This window comes from Panthera uncia, assembly GCF_023721935.1.
Source record: "Panthera uncia isolate 11264 chromosome B3 unlocalized genomic scaffold, Puncia_PCG_1.0 HiC_scaffold_1, whole genome shotgun sequence".
In the NCBI taxonomy this organism is placed as follows: Eukaryota; Metazoa; Chordata; class Mammalia; order Carnivora; family Felidae; genus Panthera; species Panthera uncia.
In genome coordinates this window covers 66,055,417-66,081,678 of record NW_026057582.1, presented here as the reverse complement: position 1 = coordinate 66,081,678, position 26,262 = coordinate 66,055,417, and the positions used below count along the sequence as shown (strand labels likewise).

The 26,262-nt window shown below is 37.0% G+C and overlaps 1 protein-coding gene across 1 annotated transcript in view; it reads right to left on the bottom strand.

The window, feature by feature from the left end:
* PRKD1 (protein kinase D1) overlaps positions 1–26,262 on the bottom strand; it is a 327,609-nt gene that overhangs the window by 274,857 nt on the left and 26,490 nt on the right. The gene's annotated exons all lie outside the window — the stretch shown is intronic.

Genomic DNA, 26,262 nt, shown 5'->3' with positions numbered 1-26,262 from the left:
TTGTTCTCTCTCTCCCAACCAAAAGGAACAAAATCATAGTTCCAGTAAACTGATGGCAATGTCTTTTACAATATAAGAATCTCAGGAAGAACCTGTCAGTGTGTTCAAATGAACAATTTTATTTTCAAAAATCATATTTGAGAGAGAGTTCCTGGAAGCATACTGAACTATGCAATGATAAAACTTACTCTGTGCCTAGCACCATCTGCTGACATCCTTCCAGCCAATTCTCTTAATATAATAAACCATACAAGCCAAGAAATGTAACGCAGTCAGCAGAATGTGACCACACCCACTGTACATGTATATTCAATGAGATAGTCTTTAACAGATTCTATAGCTATTTTGCAACAGAACAAAAGATGGACTGAACAACTACATTTGTTAGTCTTCCTCTGTCAGCTACATTTATCACAGTATTAATCATCCTGATTTGTATGTGATGGTAAAGAAAAAACATGAATTGTAGTTGTTCTCCCTCCTCTGATGGTAGGTGCTGTCATTTTAACTGGAATGATTGACATTCGACATCGAGCAGTTTTCTGGAAAGGAACTTGTGCACCTCTCAATGGCACATCTGGTAGCTGCAGATGGTGAGGATTAGCATAATTTTCCCAGCAAAGATGCGCCAAAAGCATAACGCAAATTAAGACTTATGCCTGATGTCAATTGTTTGTTTCTTGCCAATGTTAATATAAAATCTTCTAGAGATGGTTTTAATGCTTACTCTCAAGTCAAACTCCAGGAAAAGAAAAAAAAAAAACAAAAAAAACAAAAAACAAAAAACAAAAAAGCAACCCTGACTGCCCTGGGGATAGACATGAATTAACTTTTCTCACAGCCTAATGCCACTATGGCTCTCCTGTCCTCTTGCACAAAGATGGTCAAGACCCCACTAGGGGTGCAACTAGTACATGACTGTGGAGTCAACAAAATGCATGTGCTCAATGTGCATGAAGACTTGATCTGTATGATAGCTGTATGTGTATATGTTTAATGCGTCCATTTTACTGAGGCAGTAGGAGTAATATTTCTTTCAAATAAGCATTAAATAAGCAAGTTGTTCTGTGAAGAGAATACACGAAAAAAATGAGTACTTAATCCCTACAAGGAATAGCACTAAGCTCCTTGAAAAATACAGGAGTATATAAGGTACAGAGCTTTTTTTCAAAGACTGCACAAAGAAGAAAAGCGTAAGTTATTAATATACAATGTAATATGTCATAAGTGATACAAGTCTCATTGAGGACTTGAGGCCAGGCACCTGGATGGCTTGGTCAGTTAAGCATCCAACTTCGGCTCAGGTCATGATCTCACGGTGCGTGGGTCCAAGCCCTGCATCCAGGCTCTGTACTGACAGCTCAGAGCCTGGAGCCTGCTTCAGATTCTGTCTCCTTCTCTCTCTGTCCCTCCCCCACTCACACTCTGCCTCTCTCTCTCTCTCTGCCTCTCTCTCTGCCTCTCTCTCTCTCTCTCTCTCTCAAAAATAAACATTAAAAAAATTTTAATAAAAACAAGAATAGGACATGAGGCAATCTATAAATGCCATATGAGTCAAACAACATAATCATGCAGGAAGGCCTACAGAAAGATACATCAACTTTTACATGAAATAGGCTAGAAAGGCATCTCATGAAGGGATACTTGAGACCTGAAACACAGGTTATATTTTAGTAACCTATTAGCAATCAAATATATTCAAGAGAAGAAAAAAAAAATCAGACCTAACTGGTTTAACCCAAGGTTAACAGGACAATAAACCACTGCAGTATTTGAGGGAATCTGCAACAGCCAAAGTGACCAAAAGGGTTAACGTAAGTGAGTAATGAGCATGAAACTCCACACAGCAATGAAACAGGAAAAATGTGGAGGAGTGGTAGAAAGACCACCACACAAACCAGAGATTCAGTTCCCAGGTAAGCCATAATTTATTATTATCACAAACCTAAGTTGTTCATAGTTCACCCAGCTCAAAAATTCCCAGAATTTATTGACACATACTCAACCTTGTTTCTAAAACGGTTAACAAAGAGTTTACCAAAAAAGCGTACAACATGCAAGATGAAATAAGCTAAAAATAACATGGTGAGTAAAGCCGGGCAGTGCTAGCCCTTTATTATTCCAGCAGTGATAGTGGCCTAAAGCTCTGAAACAGGTATCTTCTGTCCCCTGGATTGCTGCATTCCTAATGTGTTCAAACACCCCATAAGATTTACATGTTTGGGTTCTTCTCAGATTGACATTACTAAAATTAGTGGCATTAGACCTCTAGTCCTTGCTACTATTTTCTTAAGCTTATTTTAATTTTAATGCAATTTAAAAGTATAACTACTGCTAGCCTCATAGGGTTGAAATTGTGATTTTAAAGGCAATTATGTTTAGGATATGAAATAGAAAGACTATTCCCAAACCAAAATTTTAAGATTTGTAGTTGCAATGATCTCTACCAGTGTTTCTTTAGGTAATATACTAACATCTATTAGGATTATGGATAAAAAAAATTCCATTTTCATGAAAAAAACTATAAGAAACAACTAATATCATTACTTAATAGTGAAGCACTAGGAGTATTTTTCTAGAAATACTGTTGTTCACATTTTAAACTTTTTTTTTCTGAAGTTCTGACCAACGCCATGGACATTACTTTTTAATGTTTATTTATTTATTTTGAAAGAGAGAGAGAGAAAAGGAGAGAGAGAGAGAGAGAGAGAGAGACCACACGAGCAGGGGAGAGGCATAGAGAGAGGGAGAGAGAGAATTGCAAGCAGGCTCCACACTGTCAGCACAGAGCCCCATGTGAGGCCACAACTCATGAATGGTGAGATCATGACATGAGCTGAAATCAAGAGTCAGATGCTTCACCAACTAAGCCCCTCAGGTGTCTGATTTTCAGGGACATTTTAAAAGGGAATAAATGAGGGGTGAATGAGTGGCTCGGTCGGTTGAGTAGATGATTCTTGATTTCAGCTCTGGTCATGATCAAGACCTGCGTTGGGCTCCATGCTGACTATACAGCCTGCTTGGAATTCTCTACCCATCTCCCCCACTTGCTCTCTCTCTCTCTCTAAAAGAAAAAAAATTAAATATATTAAAAGGGAATAAAAAAGTTATGCATTGAAAGTGAAGTAACAGTATCATTTGCAGTGTAAGTGTACATCTAAATAGAGAAAGAAGCACCTGAAAAACTACTACATAAGTGGCTATTTTCTTCTTTGCAAAAAAAAAAAAAAAAAAAAGAGAGAGAGAGAGAGAGATAAAAGAATACAATGCTTTCTATCTTCATTTTAAATCATTCTTTTCACCATTAGCTAAGTGATCATAAAAAATTACTTCACCCCAATTTTATCATCTGTAAATACGGGCAAGTGTCTCATATATATTGTTATTCAAGGGAAAAAAAGTGTTGGGGAAAATAGACAAGAAATCAATATATCCAAGTGCTTTTAGTTATTAATAAATTCAATAAAATCAAAGAAAGACTTTCAAAATGCAAAGAGGTAGTATTTAAAAGCTATAAACTGCCAAAGACAATCCCATCCTCTACAAATGCTTTTGAGCATTAAAAAAATAATGCAGTCAGGATGCTATGAAATGAGTTCTTAGCCAACTAGTCTAAAAGTACCTCAGAGGTCCTTTCCTTCATCCAACAAGAATTTACAGAGCATATATGTATGTGTGTGTGCACGCACACATGGGCACATGCATATCCTAGGCTACAAAAATACAGAAGGAAACAGAAAAGTGTCCTTGTGGAACATGGAGTCCAACAGAGGAGCAGCAGTTAGAGAAACACACAAATAAATGTGAAATTACACTGTGGTAAGATAATAATATCTTAAGTACTACTAAAGAAAAAAAGAAGGACAAATTCAAAGGTCTATGCTACTCTAGCATAAAATAAAAACTTCTTGCATTGGAGCTAAAATAATATAGTCATACCCCCCAAATTGTGAGAGGCACAGAAGAATACCCTAGGCTACAACCTGAGAATATTGGTGATAATAGCTGGCAATACTCCAGTCACTGGAGAATTCTGATCTGAAGAAGCTCACAGATATACTTCAACCCTGTCCATTCTCCTTGACTCCAAAAGAGAAACTTTTGGGCAAATGTTAGCCCTGAGAAACATAGGAAATCACTTAAATTGAAAATATTTCCTTGGCAATTCTCTAACAAGGCTCTTAAATGATTTGTGTCATTTTCTTTATGCATATGAACTTCTTAAATGATTTAAGTAGTAGTATTGATACTACTACAGTAGTCTTTTAATACTTTTGCCAATATTTTATCAAATACAGTTCTCACTAGACACCATTTTGCTCTAAGATAAAGCCAAGAACTGCTAGTTTCTGACATGCTCAGATATTTCAAATGTTTCATTTTTTTCTCACTGTTGAAAATTTTTATTAATTCTCCCAAACTGTGATAAGTAAAAGAATAAATCTCTGGATGGCATCTTTTAAAATTGAAACCCCACCAAAGAAAAATCTCCCTAAATTCAATTCTTGTTCATACTTCACTAATTGAACAAAAGAGCTAAGCCCCCTAATTCTCAGTTCTTCATTTATAAAGCAAATATACTGGAAGGAATAACAAATGCGGCTCAGTACTGGATATATTAAATGCTATCCTAAAATAAATATATACCTTGTTTCTGTGTTGTGTGTAGGTGGGGGTAGATGATTGATAGATGCATAAATAGATGAATAGATACATAGGTGGGCAGATAGATGATAGAGAGATAGAAAGAGAGAGACAGACAGACAGGCAGGATGGCACATAGATGAACAGACACGTAGATAGATGACAGATATGCAGATATAGAGAAACAGAAAGATAATGGATAGATATATGGATGGATGGATAGACAGACAGGTGAGAAAACTCCTGACAACATAAAGAATGAAGGTGAGTTAGGCAATAACCTTAGAAAATTCAGATACTCTTAAAGGACTATCACAGGACTAAAAGCAATCCCTTGACCTGCCTTTTTTCAGTAAAAAGGCTAAAGAAAAAATATCCCAAGTATCTTCAAAGTAATGAAATCCTATAATGCAATAACTCTTCCAAGAGAAGACACTGCCTAACTAGCATACGAATAGATGAAAATTAAAACATGGAAACCATTATACAAAAAAAGCCTGATTGCTGTTTGACAGTGCAAACTCTGATAAAGAAAGATATGTAACTTTTTGATAAAACTAATCCACTGTTGTGAAATTAGATACTTCATATGACTGAAAATTATATCTACCACCATGGTCACAGTTTCTTCTGGTAAGTTTTATCTGCATTTCGTATAAAATATACCTGGTATGAAATAGCAACAAAGAATCTCTACCAAAAACATTAACCAAATATTTAACAAATGCCTGCTTTATCCAGGCACTGTTCTAGACACTCAAGACTTATGAAGGAAGAAATGCATCAACACACAACATCTCTTATCACCGGATGGATGCTAGCAGGATGCCCAAAGACAACTATGTAATAAGCTACAAAGATAAATGAATGAGCAGAAAAAAAATTATTTAAAGGAACGTAAATATCATTGGTGTGGGAGACCTATAGACTTCTCAGAGACTCAAGGTATGACAACAGCAGCCTACTTAGAGCAACAATCAGAAATAGAGTGGCATTTTATCATATAAGGCAGAGACATCATGGATGGCAAAACCCTCTGTCCAATTCAGTAGTGCAAACCAAAAACCACAAGTGAAATATTTAGTTAGATACCAGTTTTCCTCTCTCTCTCTCTCTCTCTCTCTCTCTCTCTCTCTCTCCTGGACACATGCATAGGCTATTTACTACTATAGTCCACAATCAAAAGTCATGATGGGCCACCTGGATGGCTCAGTTGGTTGAGCATTCAGCTCCTGAATTCGGCTCAGGTCATGATGTCATATTTCATGGGATCGCGTCCTATGTCTGTGTGTCTGTCTGTCTGTCTGTCTCTCTCAGAATAAATAAACTTTAAAAAAAAGTCATGATGCCTCTCCTTTCTCCATCTTCATATACACAAATAAATCAGTCCTCTTGAAGATCTACTCCAGTGCTTACTTCTTCTGTAAAGATCCCTCTAACTGAATAGAATCTTGCCCTCTTTTGTCTCTCCAAGGCACGATCTCTCACAATCTGCTTTGACTACTGAATGGTATATTTTTAGTTTTTATGATCTCCTTTTCAGATAAAAAAAAATACCTCTATTTTAACCCTTACAAAAAATATACATTGGCTGAAAAATATCTAGAGAGATATTCATGGAATTAAATTCCATAAACAGAGTTTACATGTAGGTAGCTATTTATAGATACATATATCAACATACCAAAATAATCTAAATTTATTTTTGACAAAAACTTCTAAAGGATTTCTCTATTCATCTCTTAAAATTCCTAAAAAAAAAATTGTCAAAATTTTTAAGGCCCACAGATGGTGACAAATAAGTCACTTAATTAATTGTCTTGATATTAATCATAAGGACTTCAATTTGGCATAAGTTAAGAATTACTTCATTTCACCAAACTTCCTGTCCTCTTCATATATGGGGGATGTTACATCACACACTTCTTACAGGTCATACTTCTCCAGGTATTTTTTCTACACACAGCTCTTCAGCACCTTACTTTCTTTCATTTCAACATATAACCTTTAATAATCTTTCTTTCATTTAAAAACACACCAATGGATTGACTGTAATACTTGATAAGTGCACAGGAGACACTAAATAACTGGTAATTGAATTTTCTCTTTTCATTTAAAGGACTCAAATTCCCCAAACACCTCAGCCAAACTATTAAGGAAGTTTCTCTTTGTGTCAAGGACAAACTTCTTTGCCTTTTTCTACTAAGTGTAGAATCATTTCTGGCCATTGATACAAAAAAAAAAAAAAAAGAGGAGTATTAGGCATTCTCTCTTTCAAGAGTTTGTTTTTCAGTTTCCATGCTGACAGAACTCATAATACAAGTCTTACACAAATTACCCTCCTTTGCAGTGCCAAGAATGACTTAATGCAAAAAGGTCTATTCCATATATGCCTTGACCTCCTATCATACTAATTCATGGAAAAGGTAGAGTCTCAAGGCTGAATCTTCTCAGGTGTGCACTCGCTTTCGTGTGCTGAACAATGGTACTTTAGAAGGGAATTCATTAGACTGAGATCATATCAAATGTTATACAGTGCCCAGCTGGCATTCTAAAATGGATTATTATTAGAATTGATAATAATAAATATGAATGGTCATTCATTGGAAGGAAAGTCACTAAAATTCTAGGTGGCTTCATTCATTGCTTACAAATAAGAATCTGTCAACATTTCCATCAAATACATCTATTTCTAGAATGTTACAGCCACAAAAGTTATTTTGGAATAGAAGCACCATTAAAAATGTCCATAAAAGACTATTTCTTCATAAAGTTAAAAATAAATTCCATTCAGCTCTATGAATCTGAAATACTTAGAATACCATGTGTATTTCAATAACATGTTTATTTGCTTCTGAAATGGCTAATGATAAACCTTAAAATATATATTCAAACTTTTTAAAATGAATCAATGAGATAAAACTAAGCTATATTCTGAGAGATTAGTACATTCCATTTTCTAGTAGAAAGAGTAGAAAATAAAGTTTCATAACAGAAAAATGTAAAAGATCAGATTTTAATACATTTAACAGAGTAATTTTATTACTGGCAAAACCAATATTCCTGTTTCAACTTATACTTTATTGAGGGTGTTAATGACCAAACTTATTCTGTTTTAAACTAACTGGAATTTCTTTATTTTTAAAATAACTATTTTTTAGTTTTAGTTTTGTTTTTCAAATCTTATTAATGTCATTCTTTTTGTCTTTGCCCATGTATTTGGTACCAAAGCTTTCCCTCTCTCTCTCTCTCATTTTTATTTGTTAAATATAACTTTGTTCTCAAAGTTACAAAAAAAGTCAATAATTTCAGTTACAAAAGTATATTATGTTCACATGTTATAATAAACATATGAAATGAAAAAATTATACACTCTTTCAACTTCAAAACTGAAGGATGAGAAATGCCTTGTTGACATAATTTTCTTTAGCATGTGGCTCTTAGGCTCTTACACAGTACTGCTGGGTTCATGAAGATCACTTTTGGCACAGAAAAGAATACACAGACACCTGGGTTCTAATTCTAGTTTGAGTTCTCATCATAATTCTGAATTTTAGTTCTGCTTCTAGGTCTCATTATATACTATAACACATTAAAATTTCCTTGATAATCCCTGAAAACAACCCATGAAGCTATCTTCACTCTCAGAACCCATTTTCTGGGCAGTTAGTGAGTTAATGAGTACTCTGTGTGTCCAATCTCCGAGACAGAGACTTAAAAGATAAACAAAAACTTGCTTATCTTTGACCTCACAAAGCCTGGAATCTAGCAGAGAAGAGAAACATTATGCAAATAGGTACATGCATATTCATATAAAGTCATGCCACCTGCTACAAAGGAAACATTTAGTGAAAAATGGGAGTGTATAACCAAGAAAGGATTGTCTGAGGAAGCAACATTAAAGCTGAGACACTCAGGATGGGCAAGGGTGAGACAAGAGAAGAGGAAGGGAGGGAGAGGAAAAGTGGTCCAGTCAGAAGCAATGAGAAATACTAACTCAGGGAGACAGGAGGAGCTCGGGGTCTTTAAGGAAGTGAAAGGTAACTGTCAAAGTCAGAGATGGGGAAAGAGGCAAGCTGAGTCTCCTGGGTAGATCTGTCAGACCCTGCAGGGCCTTCTGTACAGATTTTTGTCCATGCCATACATTGCAGACTTCACCCTAGACTCAAGAAGAAGCATATCATCTTCAACGGGAAGCTAGAAGACAAAGGATTTATGGTGATGTGGTCTGTACCTCCTGGTATACACAGCAGGACAGAGTAAGGCAAACAACAAAACCCAGACCTGTGGAAAATAATCTACAGAAGTCACCGAAGAAGCGTTCTACACAGGGGTGTGATTTCATGACACCTGAATTTGTAAAAAATTCTGTTTGCTAAGTAGAGAATGGAAGAAGATACTTGTAGTACAAGGAAAACTGATGACATCTGAGACCATGGGGTTAACAGTGGAGATGGAGAGAAGTAATCAGATTTCAGATATCACTCAAAAACACAACGGACAAGACTTGGTGATTATAAAATGGGGGATAGAGAATGAGTGGTACTGAGAAACATGTCTCAATTTCTAAAATAAGCAAGGGTAATACTGAACGACCCCTGGGTCATATGCTACACGTACTATCAGAGGAGGCACACAAGCAATCTTTCTTGAGCTTGAAATTTGATTTCTCCAAAAGAGCTTTAGTAAAAGTAATCTGAAACTAAGAGGTACCATTTAATCTCTAGACATCTAACATTAAAAAGTATACATTCAAAAATAGTATATATTTAAATTCTAAGCCCTTAAGAAAAAATATGAGAAGTTGCTACCCTCTGGCTCAACACCATGTTTGTAAGAATAAAGACACCTTCGTTTCTATGTGCTTCCTGGATGATGCTTCCCACCCAGACCGCTCACTCACCCAAGCCACCATCACCTCTCACCTGAATTCCTGTAAAAGGTCCTGAACAGGCTCTCTCTTACCACTCTTATTCCCACAGTTTAGTCTCCATATCACCAGCCAGAGGTGATCCTTTCAAAACTTAAATCAGGTCACATAACTTCCCTCCAAACCTGCAATGGCTCTTGTCTCCTTCAGGGGGAAAGCCAGAGTCTTTAAAGAGCCCACGAGCTGTTGCGATCTGACTGTACCTAGCCCCCTTCATCTTACTCAGTCCACTCCAGCCTAAGTGGTCTCAATGCTTTCCCTCAAACACCACAGGATTTTTGCCTTGGCTGTCATCTCAGCCTGGTACATTCTTCTCCCACACGTCCACATGGAGACTCTCCCATCTGACTTCTGTCTTTACTCACATGTCACCTTCTCAAGGAGGCCCACCCTGACCCCCTATTAAACACTGCAATCTGCCCACCCACCACCCTACTCTGCTCCACCTATAGTACTCCCAGGTCTCCTTATCCACATCTTTTACTTTTACCCACAGAACCCATCATGTTTTATATATACTATTTATTGCTTATGTTTCATTGTTTATCTCTACCCACTAGAATGTAAGCTCGAAGGAAGTAGGGATTTGTCTGTTTTGTGCACTAATAGATCATGTGCTTAGAATCATGCCTAGTATACAGTATGTGCTCAATATATATTGGAGAACAAATGAATGAAGAAAGGACTGAATCATGTCTCAGACCCTGTAAAGTAATAGGGGAATAATTATTTCTATTTCATAGACGACGAAACAGAAACTGTAAGAATTTACATAATTTTCCTATATAGTTAATACAATAAGCCAGAGCTTAAATCCAGATTTCAAGTTCAGTTAATTGATTTATCATTAATGCTTCCCAGTCACCAGATTTTTAAATATTTTTTATTCGAGCATAATTGACACACAATATTACACTCGTTGCAGGTGTACAACATAGTGGTTCAACATCTCTGTATGTTCAACCATGCTCGCCGTTAAGCGTAGTACCATCTATCTCCAAACAACACTATTACAAGATCACTGACTATATTCTCTCTGCTGTGTCTTTTATTCCCAATATTTATTCATTCCATAACTATAAGCCTGTATCTCCCAATGCCCTCCTCCCATTTTGCCCACCCCTTAACTCTCTTCTCTCTGGCAACCACCAGTTTACTCTTTTAATGGCTGCATAGTATTCCATTATATGTATATACACCACATCTACCTTATCCATTCATCTGTGGATCAACACTTAGATTGCTTCCATATCTTGGTTACTGTAAATAATGCCGCAATAAAAATATGGGTACACATATCTTTTCAAATTAGTACTTTCATTTTCTTTGTGTGAATAATCAGTAGTGGAACAACTGGATCATATGCTGTTTCTATGTTTAATTTTTTGAGGAACCTCCACACTGTTTTCCACAGAAGCTGTGCCAATTTACATTCTCACCAACAGTGCACAGTAGTTTCTTTTTTTCCACATCCTCAACACTTATTTACCTTTTTTATTTTAGCCATTCCCAAACATCAGAATTAAAGCTTCTACATGCATGTGTACATGTGCACACATGCACACACACACACACACACACACACACACACAAACATTCCCCATCCAGACTTTTAGCCTAACTTAGGTTTGCTTTTCCCTCCTGCAAGTAGTATTTGTTTAAGTGACAGAAGAGGAAGTAGATATCAGTGGTTCTCTCCCTGAAAATCAGTAAGCTATCAGTAAAATAAAAAGAGAATGTATTTCTCCCGCCATCAGCAAAATCTTCAGATATGGTTATAAAGCTGGGAAAACACAATAGAAAACAAGATAATGGGGCAACCAAGTTAAAGTTCATTACGTTATGGTGGCTAGGCTTTAGTTACACAAAATCGTCTAAAAGGCCTGAGCTTTAAGACATTCCAATTTATCATGAGAATTAAAGATACAGAAATCAGGGAAGGGACAAGGACCTCCTTGGCTTCTATTACCACAAATAACATGCAAATGAGTCTTCCTGTACGTGCATTAGAAGAAAACAAACCAAGTAACTAGAATGGGGGATACGAAAGGGGCTACAGGTACAAAGCATAAAAGAAAAGAATGACATTAATCGATAATGAAAGTTCCCTAAATATTCTTCCTTTCAAAAGCAAAACAATGTTTTCTTGTATTTTTCTGATTATAATAATTCACACATTTTTCAAATTTTATTAAAACTGATAACATCTATAATCCCATCAGCCAAAAAAAACCATTTACCATTTTAAATGATCAGAATATCTTTCTCTACCCATACACCTTTCAAATAAATAAAAACATTGGTCTATACCCACATTTTAATGTCTGCCTAGTTCTTCATTATGTGGATATAACATAATTCATTTACCTAACCCCTTACTGTGAGATATTTGAGCTGTCTATGATTTGTTTCCTTTCATAAGCAACTATGCACTGGATATTCCCACACATATGACCATATACATGTGGGATTTCATTTTTAAAAATTAAAGAAATGGAATTGCTAAATTAAAGGACACAAATATTTCTATGTCTTCTAATACATATTTCCTGACTATTCTCCAGAAAGGTGATTCCAAGTTTATACTCACATCAACAACATACAAGAATAGTCATCTCCCCACACCAAGTTCTAGTGTTTACATCTTTATGGATTTAATAGGTGAAAATCAGTCTCTGAAGAGATATTTTATGTGTTTTTATTAGCAAATTTCATATGCTTATTGGCACAAGTCTATGTCTACTTCTACTGCTACTACTTCTTTCATTCTTTTTACAGTGGCCTGTTCATAGTCACCAAATCCACAGAAGTAGAATCACTGGGAACAAATCCCAGGACTCTGTACTCAGCACTCATGTACTCAGCAGATGATTCTCACAAACACTCAAATCTGAGAATCACTAGCTCATAATGTGAAATGTTTCTAGAGCTGAACAGCTTTCAGAAATCTTGAAAATGTCTACTGAGTTGTAGAATATTTGGTAGTAAAAGGTGTGATTCAGGCAACTGACCTTTAACCTTAGGGTTAAAAGTCACTAGATAGGGATCATTATATAACATTTTTATGTTTCAAAAGGACATTTTAGAAAGGAATTAAAAACAAACACTCTTCTGAAAGAAACAAAGAGGAAATGTGTATTGGGGAGGCAAGTGTGCTCCAAAGCCCCCACTAATTCTCTACCCTGATGGAACCACACAAACAGCTGTAATGTTTCCAATTCACTTTAAAAAGAGGAGTGTTTTCCATGGCAAGGTGACAAATGCCATACTTAAGGCAAGCCTGTGCATTGCACTGTAAAGATTCCTGGTGTGGATCCACACAGTGGGAAAACAAGTATTTTGAAGCAAACAGACCTTTGCCATTTACTAACTATGCAGCCTTGTTATTAAATTCTTTGTGTCACAGCTTCCTAATCTGTAAAATGAGAACAATTCCAATCTCAGAGTATTTCCTATGAAGATAAAAAGATAAAGTGCTGTGTATCTGGTAGGTGCCCACTTATTTTGTTTTTTCCTGAAGATATGATTAAGAATTAGAGTTCTGGTCTCTTGAAGATGGAGGCGTAGGAGGACACTGGGCTCACTGCATCCTGCTGATCACTTAGATTCTACCCACATTTGCCTAAATAACCCAGAAAACTGCCAGAAGACTAGCAGAACGGACTCTCCGGAGCCAAGCATAGACAAGAGGCCTGCGGAAGAGGGTAGGAAGGGCGGAGAGGCAGTGCTCGCTACATAGACTGGCAGGAGGGAACGAGGGTGGTGCAGGGGCGGCCCGCCAGGCAAGGCAGAGCCCCCAAGTCTGACTTGCAAAAGTAGAGGGGCCTGAGAGAGTGAGTTCTGACAGCCAGCGGGACTTAACATCTGGAATGTTATAAGTCAACAGCTCTGCTCAGAGAGCGGGAGGGCTAGAGGACAACGGGAGGGAAAGTTGTTGAGCCCCGGAAGACAGAGCTCAGCTGGGGGGGGGGGGGGGGGGACAAAGGTGCTGGGAAGCGCCATCTCCCTCATCCATCGCCCAGCCAAAACCACGAAGGGAACCAGTTCCCCTCACGGAACTTGCTTACACCATGCCAACACCCAACACTATGCTTCTGTGGATCCATCACTCCGACAGGTCTGCCTCCCTCCCGCTGCCACAGGGCCCCTCCCAGGACCACCGAAGGCAAAGCTGCTGAGCCTGCCCCTCCCGCCCCCGTGCACCTTGCAGGTCCACCCCGGCTAATACGCCAGATCCCACAGAAACAGCACCACAAGCCTGGCAGTGTGCAAATAGCCCATACAGGGGCCACACCACTACACAGTGAGTCCTGCCCCTGAGAGAGGGGAAGATACCATACACACCAGTCTGACTGGGGCCCCAGCGGTGCACTGGGGGCAGACATTAGGTCTGACTGTGGCCCCGCCCACCAACACAAGCTACTCCAGACAGCACAGGGGAAGAGCCCTGCAGTTCCTCGCCCCTCCAGGGACGATCCAAAATGACAAAACGGAAGAATTCGCCTCAAAAGAAACTCCAGGAAGTAGCAACAGCTAATGAACTGATCAAAAACAATTTAAGCAATGTAACAGAAAATGAATTTAAAATAATAGTCATAAAATTAATCACTGGGCTTGAAAAAAAGTATAGAGGAAAGCAGATAATCTATTGCTATAGAGATCAAGAAACAGGAGGAGCTAAAAACTGTTATAAATGAGGTGCAAAATAAAATGGAGGTGACCACAGCTCAGACTAAAGAGGCAGAGGAGAGAATAGGTGAATTAAAAGATAAAATTATGGAAAAAGAGAAAGCTGAGAAAAAGATTTAAAAAAACCAGGAGTATGAGGGGAGAATTAGAGAACTAAGTAATGCAATGAAACACAACAATATCCGTATAATAGGGATTGCAGAGGAGGAAGAGAGAGAGAAAGGGGCTGCAGGTATACTTGAACAAATCATAGCTGAGAATGTCCCTGATCTGGAGAAGGAAAAAAGCACTGAAATCCAAGAGGCACAGAAAACTCCCTGCAGACGTAACCTGAATCAATCTTCTACACGACACATCATAGTTAAACTGGAAAAATACAAGGATAAAGAGAAAATTCTGAAAGCAGCTAGGGATAAACATTCTCTAACATATAAAGGGAGACTAATAAGACTAGTGACGGATCTATCAACTGAAACTTGGCAGGCCAGAAAGGAATGGCAGGAAATCTTCAATGTGATGAACAGAAAAAAATATGCAGCTGAGAATCCTTTATCCAGCAAGTCTGTCATTTAGAATAGAAGAAAAGATAAAGGTCTTCCCAAACAAAGAAAAACTGAAGGAATTCATCACCACTAAACCAGCCCTACAAGAGATCCTAAGGGGGATCCTGTGAGACAAAGTACCAGAGACATCACTACAAGCATGAAACCTACAGACATCACAATGACCTCTAAACCCATATCTTTCTATAATAACACTGAATGTAAATGGATTAAATGCTCCAACCAAAAGTCTAGGGTATCAGAATGGATAAAAAAAATAAGACCCATCTATTTGCTGTCTACAAGAGACTCATTTTAGACCTGAGGACACCTTCAGATTGAACGTGAGGGGATGGAGAACTATCTATCATGTTACTGGAACTCAAAAGAAAACTGGAGTAGCCATACTTATATCAGACAAACTAGACTTTAAATTAAAGGTTGTAACAAGGGATGAAGAAGGGCATTATATAATAATTACAGGGTCTATCCATCAGGAAGAGCTAACAATTATAAATGTCTATGCGCCGAATATGAGAGCCCCCAAATATATAAAACAATTAATCACAAACATAAGCAACCTTATTGATAAGAATGTGGTAATTGCAGGGGACTTTAATACTCCACTTACAACAATGCATAGATCATCTAGACATAGGATCAATCAAGAAACAAGGGCCCTGAATGATACATTGGATCAGATGGACTTGACAGATATATTTAGAACTCTGCATTCCAAAGCAACAGAATATACTTTCTTCTCAAGTGAACATGGAACATTCTCCAAGATAGATCACCTACTGGGTCACAAAACAGCCCTTCATAAGTATACAAGGATTGAGATCATACCATGCATACTTTCAGACCACAATGCTATGAAGCTTGAAATCAACCACAGGAAAAAGTCTGGAAAACCTCCAAAAGCATGGAGGTTAAAGAACACCCTACTAAAGAATGAATGGGTCAACCATGCAATGAGAGAAGAAATTAAAATATACATGGAAACAAACGAAAATGAAAATACAACAATCCAAATGCTTTGGGATGCAGCGAAGGCAGTCCTGAGAGGAAAATACATTGCAATCCAGGCCTATCTCAAGAAAGAAGAAAGATCCCAAATACAAAATCTAACAGCACACCTAAAGGAAAAGAAGCAGAACACCAAAGACACCCCAAATCCAGCAGAAGAAGAGAAATAATAAAGATCAGAGCAGAAATAAACAATACAGAATCTAAAAAAAACTGTAGAGCAGATCAATGAAACCAAGAGTTGGTTTTTTGAAAAAATAAACAAAATTGATAAACCTCTAGCCAGGCTTCTCAAAAAGAAAACGGAGATGACCCAAATAGATAAAATCATGAATGAAAATGGAATTATTACAACCAATCCCTCAGAGATACAAGCAATTATCAGGGAATACTATGAAAAATTATATGCCAACAAACTGGACAACGTGGAAGAAATGGACAAATTCCTAAACACCCACACACTTCCAAAACTCAATCAGGAGGAAATAGAAAGCTTGAACAGACCCATAACCAGTGAAGACATTGAATCAGTTATCAAAAATCTCCCAACAAATAAGACTCCAGGACCAGATGGCTCCCCAGGGGAATTCTACCAGACATTTAAAGCAGAGATAATACCAATCCTTCTCAAGCTATTCCAAAAAATAGAAAGGGAAGGTAAACTTCCAGACTCATTCTATGAAGCCAGCATTACTTTGATTCCTAAACCAGACAGACACCCAGTAAAAAGAGAACTACAGGCCAATATCCCTGATGAATATGGATGCAAAAATTCTCAATAACATACTAGCAAATCGAATTCAACAGCATATACAAAGAATTATACACCATGATCAAGTGGGATTCATTCCTGGGCTGCAGGGTTGGTTCAACATTCGCAAATCAATCAATGGGATACATCACATTAATAAAAGAAAAGATAAGAACCATATGATCCTGTCAATCGATGCAGAAAAAGCATTTGACAAAATTCAGCATTCTTTCTTAATAAAAGCCCTCGAGAAAGTCAGAATAGAAGGAACATACTTAAACATCATGAAAGCCATTTATGAAAAGCCCACAGCTAACATCATCCTCAATGGGGAAAAACTGAGAGCTTTCCCCCTGAGATCAGGAACACGACAGGGATGTCCACTCTCACCGCTGTCGTTTAACATAGTGTTGGAAGTTCTAGCATCAGCAATCAGACAACAAAAGGAAACCAAAGATATCAAAATTGGCAAAGATGAAGTTAAGCTTTCACTTTTTGCAGATGACATGATATTATACATGGAAAACCCAACAGGCTCCACCAAAAGTCTGCTTCTGGTGAATTCAGCATGAATTCAGCAAAGTCACAGGATACAAAATCAATGTACAGATATCAGTTGCATTCTTATACACTAATAATGAAGCAACAGAAAGACAAATAAAGAAACTGATCCCATTCACAACTGCACCAGGAAGCATAACATACCCAGGAATAAACTTAACCAAAGTTGTAAAAGATCTGTATGCTGAGGGGTGCCTGGGTGGCTCAGTTGGTTGAGCGGCTGACTTTGGCTCAGGTCATGATCTCGTGGTCCGTGAGTTCGAGCCCCGCGTCGGACTCTGTGCTGACAGCTCAGAGCCTGGAGCCTGTTTCAGATTCTGTGTCTCCCTCTCTCTGACCCGCCCCCGTTCATGCTCTGTCTCTCTCTGTCTCAAGAATAAATAAACGTAAACAAACAAACAAAAAAAAAGATCTGTATGCTGAAAACTATAGAAAGCTTATGCAGGAAATTGAAGAAGACATAAAGAAATGGAAAAACATTCCGTGCTCATGGATTGGAAGAATAAAGATTGTTAAAATGTCAATACTACCCAAAGCTATCTACACATTCAATGCAATCCCAATCAAAATTGCACCAGCATTCTTCTCGAAGCTAGAACAAGCAATCCTAAAATTTGTATGGAACCACAAAAGGCCCCAAATAGCCAAAGCAATTTTGAAGAAGACCAAAGCAGGAGGCATCACAATCCCAGACTTTAGCCTCTACTACAAAGCTGTAATCATCAAGACAGCATGGTATTGGCACAAAAACAGACACATAGACCAATGGAATAGAATAGAAACCCCAGAACTAGACCCACAAACGTATGGCCAACTAATCTTTGACAAAGCAGGAAAGAACATCCAATGGAAAAAAGACAGTCTCTTTAACAAATGGTGCTGGTAGAACTGGGCAGCAACATGCAGAAGGTTGAAACTAGACCACTTTCTCACACCATTCACAAAAATAAACTCAAAATGGATAAAGGACCTGAATGTGAGACAGGAAACCATCAAAACCTTAGAGGAGAAAGCAGGAAAAGACCTCTCTGACCTCAGCCGCAGCAAATTCTTACTTGACACATCCCCAAAGGCAAGGGAATTAAAAGCAAAAATGAACTATTGGGACCTTATGAAGATAAAAAGCTTCTGCACAGCAAAGGAAAAAAATAACAAAACTAAAAGGCAGCCAACAAAATAGGAAAAGATATTTGCAAATGACATATCGGACAAAGGGCTAGTATCCAAAATCTATAAAGAGCTCACCAAACTCCACACCCAAAAAACAAATAATCCAGTGAAGAAATGGGCAGAAAACATGAATAGACACTTCTCTAAAGAAGACATCCAGATGGCCAACAGGCACATGAAAAGATGCTCAACGTCGCTCCTCATCAGGGAAATACAAATCAAAACCACACTCAGATACCACCTCACACCAGTCAGAGTGGCTAAAATGAACAAATCAGGAGACTATAGATGCTGGCGAGGATGTGGAGAAATGGGAACCCTCTTGCACTGGTGGTGGGAATGCAAACTGGTGCAGCTCCTCTGGAAAACAGTGTGGAGGTTCCTCAAAAAATTAAAAATAGATCTACCCTATGACCCAGCAATAGCACTGCTAGGAATTTACCCAAGGGATACAGGAGTACTGATGCATAGGGGCACTTGTACCCCAATGTTTATAGCAGCACTTTCAACAAGAGCCAAATTATGGAAAGAGCCTAAATGTCCATCAATTGATGAATGGATAAACAAATTGTGGTTTATGTACACAATGGAATACTACATGGCAATGAGAAATAATGAAATATGGCCCTTTGTAGCAACATGGATGGAACTGGAGAATGTTATGCTAAGTGAAATAAGCCATACAGAGAAAGACAGATACCATATGTTTTCACTCTTATGTGGATCCTAAGAAACTTAACAGAAGTCCATGGGGGAGGGGAAGAAAAATAAAAAGAGGTTAGAGAGAGAGAGTGCCAAAGTATAAGAGACTCTTAAAAACTGAGAACAAACTGAGGGTTGATGGGGGTGGGAGGGAGGGGAGGGTGGGTGATGGGTATTGAGGAGGGCACCTGTTGGGATGAGCACTGGGTGTTGTATGGAAACCAATTTGACAATAAATTTCATAAAAAAAAAAAAGAATTAGAGTTCTGAAAGACTGAATTACTAACTTGGCAGAAACTGACTGCTTCCGTATGATCTCATAGTATTTTGACAGCTTAACTACCTGCTCAGTGAACAATAGCTGTAGTAAGCTATCAAGTAACATAGGACTCACCAAAAGCCTATTAAGCCATCCAAGAAAAGCTTGGTTATTGCTAAAGAGATAGCGATGCATAGTTATCAGAAAAATAGATCTCTGCAATACTCAAAACATTATCTGCACATGAAGTTCGATTTGGAGGGCATTTTACGTAAAAACAGAAAACTAATAATGTTTTCTTTTCTTGAGATGAGTTGAAATATTAAAGTAAGGGGGGCAACCCAAGATGGACACATAGGAAGATCCTGTACTCTGACTATGGACAAACCAAATCTACAGCTACAGATGGAACAATTCCCTCTGAAAAAGTCCTGAAAACTAGCAGAATAGCTCCTTCACAACAATCAGTAACAAGGCCACATCGAGGTTGGTAGGTGAGGCAAAGACATGATCTTGCCACAAACTACCACCCCAAGTGCCACAACCAATCATCAAGAGGGATCTCACAAAACCAGAGCATCTCCCTGAGCACAGGGTATCACATCAGGTACCCCAACCCTTGGGACCTGCAATGGAGACATGACCCATGCCAAACATCCGGCTCTGAAAATCAGAGGAGCTCATATGCAGAAGACCCAAAGGACTATATGGAACTAGATACTTCTCTTATAGGACTTGCATGTAGACTCACCCCAAGGACCAGCACAAAAGTACCTGTGCTCTCCCACAAGCCCACAAAAGCTGGCAGGCATGCCCTGGCCCAACAGTCCCCCAATGCCTTGCTACAGCCAGCGTGCCTGTGTACTACACAAGAGGACACCCCTTGGTCATCTGGTGGCCAGAGGCTTGTGTTGGTGGGTCTCATGGGACTGCAACATTAAAGAGAAAGTTCCTGGCAGGTTGCCACCTCCAGGGCACTACAGAGACAGTAGACTAAAACACATCCTCCCCACAAGCAGTCTTTCAGTTTCACCCTGAAGGGCAGACTTCAGGTTTACCATATATCTTAAAGCCACTAAGCTGCTCTAAAGGGAACATAAGCTGGGGTGCCATTTTTATGCTCTCCCTCAGCTTCACTATAGCTCACCTGCTTCAGATCCTCTGTCCCCCCCTTCTCTGCCTCTCTCTCTTCTCTCCCAGAGAGAAGCTTATATAGTCGTCTGAAGCTCAGTTTTTGCAATTGTCACACAGGGGACACCTCCAGATCTCCTGGTCTGTAGGTCATGAGGGTATATGAATGCAGTCCCACAGAAAAGTATATATTTGCATGCTTTAAAAGCTGCTGCCTGAGGGTCTAGTTTCTAATCAGGTGCTGATGGAGATCCCTCCTTTTGGAACTTGGGTAGGTCTTAAGACACCATCAATGACTGGGATCTATCAAGAATAAGTCAGGGTGCATAGACAATCACAAAAATTTGAAAGACAAAGAAGGGCTAGGGCAAGTTTGGAAATAGGTCTATCTCTTCCAAGACTAGGCAAGGTAGCTGTTTCACCTGGATACACAATAACAAACACAGAATGTCAAACAAAATGAAGAAACAGAGCATTATGTTTCCAAAAAAGAAAATAAAAACCTTAAGAAAAAAACTTATTGAAACGGAAATAATTTACCTGATAAAGAGTTCAAAGTAATTGTCATAAAGATGCTCACTAACGTTGGGAGAAGAACATATGAACACAGAAAGAAAAGATGACACCATGAGAAAGAAACAAGGAACATAAGAAAGTACGAAACAGAAGTCACACACTAAACAACACAATAACTGAACTGAAAAATATGACAGAGAGGTTCAACAACAGACCAGATAGATGAAGCAAAAGAGAGGATCACTAAGCTTGAAGACAGAGTGGTGAAATTCACCCAAACAGAGCAGCAAGAACAAAAAAATAATTTTTAAAAGTTGACCTACAGGACAACATCAAAAAGAATAAATTTGTATTATAAATACAGAGACAGAAGATTTATTTGAAGAAATAATGGCTGAAAAAGCATTTGACAAAATTCAACATCCATTTTTGGGAAAACTCTTGACAAAGTAGGTATAGAGAAACACACATCAATATAATAAAGGCCATATATGAAAACCCACAGTTCAAATCATAGTCAATGGTGAAAAGCTGAAAGATTTTTCTCTAAGATCAGAAACAATACAAGGATACCCACTCTCACCACGTTCATTCAACACAGTATTGGAAGTCCTAGCCACAGCAATTAGGGAAAATATGGAAACAAAAAGCATCCAAACTGGAAAGGAAGATGTAAAACCTTCACTATTTGACATCTGCGGATGACATGACTTTCTTTATGTTACAGAAAACCCTAAAGACTCTGTTAAAAACCTGTTATAACTAATAAATGAATTCAGTAAAACTGCATCAAAAAGAATAAAATACCTAGTAGGAAATTTAACCAAGAAGATGAAAGGACTGTACACTGAAAACAACAAAACACTGATGAAAGAAACTGAAGAAGACACAAATAAATGGGAAAATGCTCCTTACTCACAGATTGGAAGAAACAATACTGGTAAAATGTCCATATTAACTGAAACAATCCACAGATTCAATGCAATTCCTATCAAATTCCATTGACATTTCAATGAAACAGAACAAACAATTCTAAAATTTGTATGGAACTACAACATAGACAAAGCCAATAGCCAAGACCACAAATATCCAAAGCAATCTTGGGAAGAACAAAGCTGCAGACATCATGCTCCCTGATTTCAAACTATATTACAAAGCTATAGTAATCAAAACAGTATGGTACTATCATAAAAACAAAAACAAAGATCAATGAAATAGAATACAGAGTCCAGAAATAAACCCATGTATACATGGTCAGTTAATTTACAACAAAGGAGGCAAGAATACACAATAGGGAAATGACAGTCTCTTTAATACATGGTGCTGTGAAAACAGGCTAAAGACCTAGACTACTACCTTACATCATACACAAAACAATTAACTGAAAATAGGTAAAGACTTGAACATAAGACCTGAAGCCATAAAACTCCTAGAATAAAATGTAGGCAGTAAGCTGCCTGACATCTACCTTGACGATGATTTTTTGGATGTAACTCCAAAAGCAAGGCAACAAAAGCAGAAATAAACAAGTGAAACTTGTTTGAAGAGATAAAAATCTCTTCACAGCAAAGGAAACCATCAATAAAATGAAAAGGCAACCTGCTAAATGAAGAAAATATTTGCAAATCATATATGCTATAAGGGGCTAAGATCCAAAATACATAAAGAACTCATATAACTCAGTAGCAAAAAATCAATCTGATTAAAAAATGGGTGGAGGATCTGAATAGACAACTTTCCAAAGAAGACATACAGATGGACAACAGGCACCTAAAAAGATGTTCAATATCACTAATGATCAGGTAAATGTAAATCAACACAATGAGAAATCTCTCATACCTGTTAGAATAGCTATTATCAAAAAGATTAGAAATAACAAGTGTTGGCAGAGATGTGGAGAAAAAGAAACTTTTAGGCACTATAGGTGGTAATAATAAATGAATTCAGTAAATTTTCATTAAAAGAATAAAATACCCAGTAGTAAATTTAACCAAGAAGAAGAAAAGACTATAACACTGAAAACTCCAAGACACTAATGAAAGAAATTGAAGAAATTGGTGCAACCACTAAGGAAAACAGTATTGAGGTTCTGCAAAAAATTAAAAATAGAACTAATACATGATTCAGCAATTCCACTTCAGGGCATTTACCTGGGGATTAAAACAAAAACATTAATTTGAAAAGATATATGCACTCCCACAATGTTCACTGAAACAGCATCTATATTAATCAAGATATGGAAACAATCTAAGTGTCCATCAATGAATCAGCTCAGAAAGATGTAGCATATATACACAAGGGAATACCACCTGGTCATAAAAAAGAATGAAATCTTGCCATTGGTGACAACATGAATGGACCTTGAGGGTATTATGCTAAGTGAAATAAGAAAAAGACAAATACCATATGATATCATTTATATGTGGAATCTAAAAAAACAAAACAAATGATCAAACAAAACAAAACAGAACTCATAGATACAGAAAACAGAATGGTAGTTGCCAGGGGGCAGGGAGGCTGTGAGATGAGTTAAATGGTTAAAGAGAGTAAAGAGGTACAAACTTATAGTTATAAAATAAGCATGGGGATGTGATGCATGGTCACTAAAGTTAATAATATAATAGAGTCAACATAATACAGTCAATAATACTGTAGTACATATTTGAAAATGCCAAGAGTGAATCTTAAAGGTTCTCATCCCAAGAAAAACTTTTGTGACTTTGTATGGTAATAGATGGTCACTAGATTTACTGTGGTTATCATTTTGCATTGTATACAAATACTGCATATACAAATATTGAATCATGTTATACATCTGAAACTAATATAATGTTAAATATCAATTATTCCTCAATTTAAAAAATATTAAGGAATGGAACACATATTGTCACATATGCTATATCACTAAAGTCAGACATATAATTTTTAAAGTTGGAGGAAAAATTAAAAGTTTATGAAATAATTTGATAAGTTCTTTTCCTCAGCAGTAATCAGTGTTTTCTGGCAAAAAGATAAGTTCTGAAAACTAATTTTCAAGAAATGGTAGTTTGTATTTCTTATATATTAAGATGCCTTCTCAAAATAATTTTGTATACTAATACAGTATACTAATATACTATGCTTCTTGAAATGTAAAGGAAAATATAATGTATGTCATACATTATGTTACCCCTTTAAAGTTAAGACAAGTTAAAAACTGAAATGAATTTATCCTAAAACCACTACTAGTTCCTTAATTTCACAAATTTAAAAATTAAGTTTTTAGTTACTCACTGTATTTCCAAAGTTAGTAGTATATCCAATATTCCAATTCTGGATTTTGCAGATCTACATTTATATGCATTTTTGCACATTAAGGCGAGAAAATGAGGGACTCTCTGTATAACATTTATTTAATATATACAATATATAATTAATGAAATATATGTAACATATAATAATATATATTACTTAATGTAATCTAAACTTGAAACAGCAAAAAAAGAAAGAAAGAAAGAAAAAAAAAGAAAACCTATTTCTTTAAGAGATTCAAAGATTTCACTATTTTTTAGCTAATATGCCTAAGTAAGCCATGACATGCTCTTTGAGCTCCTCAGGGAGGGGCATGGTCTTTTTCTCGGCATTTGAGAATACCAAGTTTATGTGTGCCTAGGGCAATAAAGAACATTACAAAATGGATAATGAATAAATGAATCCCAGATTACTCAAATACTGATGCTGCTGATGGATAAGTGGAAAATATATCACATTTCATCACTTCACTTGGCTATTAGATTTCTTAATTTAAGGCAAAGCACACCATCAGTTCATCCATATCACTATATCTTCAACATAGATTGATAATTCTGACCAAATCAGGAGCCACTGTAATGACCATTCATGTGAGTTTTGTTTTTAATTGAGCTGGCTGAGATTTTGACTAAGTAGGCTCTAATGTCCAAATGATTACATCAGTTGTGTCTACAAAATGCATAAGCCCTCCTTTGCTATTTAGCACATTTTTAAATATTTCTTTTAAAACAAAAAGGAAGTGAGAGACATTTTAAAGAACAAATCAATATTACAAACTCTAATCTGGATGTTAGTTTAGAGGGCAGAAGGCAGAGTTTATCGTTGTGGGCTGGTAAATTTTAATACTCATCCAGAAGGTTGATTTACAATATCTTGATCGCTGGAGTGTTCTGAAGTTTAATCGATTAATATTTATGAAATGTTCAAAGTGCAAATTCTCATACTTGTGATGCAAATATGAAAATATTTATATCAAGGTTAGCACTTGCTATTTTTAATTCAATCTACAATTCACTAAATATCAGCACAAACACACACCAGTAGAATGCAGTTTACATCAAATAAAGTATTTTCATAACACTGAATTTAGATATATTTGTAAATAAAATTTAAACCTCTCTTCTTGAGAGTTACTATTATATAAATTATTTTGCCAGTTTTCCATTGTCAGAAAATTGTAGAATCAATTCTTTTATACAATACACATTTAACATAGAGAGGTTGTTTACATAAAAATAGGAATTTACCATTCAGTATTTTGCCCATACAGTCCTGAAATTATGACCTTAATAATGCTGTACGTGAGGATGTCGGAGCAAGCATGGATTGACTGCCTAGCACTGTGTGTTCTACGGATGTTATCAACCACATACTAATCTTATAAAATTATGATGATGATGCACAGGCACTTATTATCCCCATCTTATGGAAAAGGCAATTAAGATCTTAAATAAACTGCCAAAAGTTACTTCAGAAAGCAAGTAACAGAAACAGGATTCAATGCAGGCTTCTCCTCTCAACCATTCCCTGATAGAGTTCACAGCAAGAGCCAGTGCTAATAAAAAAAACCCTTGGCTTTGGAAGGAGAAAAAGAAAAATCTTTATAATAACCTTACCATAAAGCAGTTAAAAGGTAAAGAAAGCAGAATACTGAAAAAGAAAAGCTGGAGACATCACAACGCCAGACTTCAAGCTATATTACAAAGTTGTAGTCATCAAGACAGTATGTATGGTACTGGCACAAAAACAGACACATAGATCAATGTAGCAGAACAGAAAACCCAGAACTACACCACAATTATAATGTCAACTCATCTTCGACAAAACATGAAAAAATATCCAAAGGAAAAAAAGATAGTCTCTTCAACAAATGTTGTTGGGAAGACAGGACAGCAACATGCAGAAGAATGAAGTAGACCACTTTCTTAAAACATACACAAAAATAATTCAACATGGATTTATGTGAGTGTAAATATGTGAGACAGGAAACCATCAAAATCCTAGAGAACACTGGTGGCAACCTCTTTGATCTCAACCACAGCAACTT